The sequence below is a fragment of the Penaeus japonicus genome, unplaced genomic scaffold (assembly GCF_977035675.1).
Source record: "Penaeus japonicus unplaced genomic scaffold, GWHDUDI00000001_assembly GWHDUDI00000018, whole genome shotgun sequence".
Classification (NCBI taxonomy): Eukaryota; Metazoa; Arthropoda; class Malacostraca; order Decapoda; family Penaeidae; genus Penaeus; species Penaeus japonicus.
Window position 1 is genome coordinate 39,690,540 of NW_028234420.1, and position 2,500 is coordinate 39,693,039.

The following is a 2,500-nucleotide window of genomic DNA, read 5'->3' on the forward strand; positions in this document are numbered from 1 at the left end:
ATCAAATAGGTTCAATCACCAATCAAATAGGTTCATCCACCAATCAAAGAGGTTCATCCACCAATCAAAGAGGTTCATCCACCAATCAAAGAGGTTCATCCACCAATCAAAGAGGTTCATCCACCAATCAAATAGGTTCAATCACCAATCAAAGAGGTTCATCCACCAATCAAATAGGTTCATCCACCAATCAAAGAGGTTCATCCACCAATCAAATAGGTTCATCCACCAATCAAATAGGTTCATCCACCAATCAAATAGGTTCATCCACCAATCAAATAGGTTCATCCACCAATCAAATATGTTCATCCACCAATCAAATAGGTTCATCCACCAATCAAAGAGGTTCATCCACCAATCAAAGAGGTTCATCCACCAATCAAAGAGGTTCATCCACCAATCAAATAGGTTCATCCACCAATCAAATAGGTTCAATCACCAATCAAATAGGTTCAATCACCAATCAAAGAGGTTCATTCACCAATCAAAGAGGTTCATCCACCAATCAAAGAGGCTCATCCACCAATCAAAGAGGTTCATCCACTAATCAAAGAGATTCATCCACCAATCAAAGAGGTTCATCCACCAATCAGATAGGTTCATCCACCAATCAAAGAGGTTCATCCACCAATCAAAGAGGTTCATCCACCAATCAAAGAGGTTCATCCACCAATCAAAGAGGTTCATCCACCAATCAAAGAGGTTCATCCACCAATCAAAGAGGTTCATCCACCAATCAAAGAGGTTCATCCACCAATCAAAGAGGTTCATCCACCAATCAGATAGGTTCAATCACCAATCAAAGAGGTTCATCCACCAATCAAAGAGGTTCATCCACCAATCAAAGAGGTTCATCCACCAATCGTTTTTAGGGCAAAAGTTAGCATCCCTCCCCCCGCCCGCTACGGAAAAAGACTCCGATAAGGGAAAAAAAAAGAAAAAAAAAAAAAGAAAAAAAAAATCCTGAAATTGCAACAAAGTGAATTTGATACAAATAACCAGAATATTCGTCAATGTATTTTTAACTGAATAATATAGTGTATAACCCACGTATTACAATGTACGTATAACAGTCAGACTGTATAATATACATATTTTGGAATTTCAAACGCACCAAAAAAAAAAAAAAAAATAAATAAACACCACCCTCCATCTCCTGAACATAGACAAAGGGTGAGGGATGCCCGCCCAAAAAGCGAAGCATCAGCTGCAGCATCCAGGGACGCCGATTTCATCCTATCAAAACGACCATCCTGTGGAGGTGACAGCCTAGGACCCTGTTATCAAGCACGTTCGTTACCAGTGATGTAACTCCTGCGTTTCTTCATTCTTCATGTTTTTTTAAAGAGGAGGAAAAGTGAGAAGAAAAAGAGGTGATGGAGAAATCGTAGGAGCGAGTGAGAGTAGTGAGTTTTGATAACAGACTATCAATTATGTGTTTTTTTTTTTTTTTTTTTTTTTTCTCTCCAGTAGTAATAAAATTTATTTATGCTGTTGGAATATCAGTGATGATCATTATCGTAAAATTGAGTATGGATATGATGATGGGGATGTTGATAATGATGAATGGTGATGATAGATGTAATAACGACACTCAGAAACAAAAGAAACATATATTGTATAAAATTTATACTGTTGATATTAGTGCAGTTTGCCTTTGACATTTGACATTGCAACCATTTCAATAAATATTCTGAGGCGTTATCTGCACTGTCCTTATCTGCAATACCTGGTAATAACTCGCATGCGCAAACCATCGAATGACGAAAAGGCCAAATATTTCTTGATTTTGATTTTATTTCGTCTCATTCGGCTGTTTAATGATTATCTTAAAGGTGGTTTATTGCGAAATCTATGTAACAATGAAGTATTTATTAACTAATGACATGATTTATATTTCAAGACTCCAGTTCATAAATGGAAATATAAAACAAGTACCACCAAAAGTAATATTGATAAATGGGTGATAAATAATTGTTTGAATCCTTTAACTTCGATTACATTAACTCTTTAACTCGTAAGAAACTGAATTTACCTATGTTTGATATGGAAAGTATATACACAAGAAACAAAAAGTGTACTGGATGTATTTTTTTTATTTATTCTTACGACAGACTTCTCATTAAAGGCTATTATAATATATGGTCATAATCCGAGTAATACATTCGAATTTATTCTTATTTTGATGGGCAGCAAATGGTCTATTCAGAAAAGGAGTCAAGAATAACTGAGTGTCCAATGTCCTTTTAAGATCCGCGTAATTGGGTCTTAACCGTTTCGACATGTTAGTCGTTTCCTACGTGTTTTAATTACTGAGATTAGAAGTGACTGCAATGTATCGGTCTATCCATAGTATATCCCCAGCTTAAGAGGAAGAATAAGAGAACCGATACTTAGTTATTGGTCTCATGTTTTTTTTCTGTGGCTCGTATTTAGTAATCAACTAGTGAATTAAAGAGGCATCAGGAAATACGAGACAGATAGTACGTATTTTTGGTGG

The 2,500-nt window shown here is 36.0% G+C and overlaps 1 protein-coding gene across 1 annotated transcript in view; it reads left to right on the forward strand.

Annotated features, from left to right (window-relative positions):
- Positions 1-2,500, forward strand: part of LOC122268078 (uncharacterized) — a 19,099-nt gene that overhangs the window by 3,636 nt on the left and 12,963 nt on the right. The window lies entirely within an intron of this gene.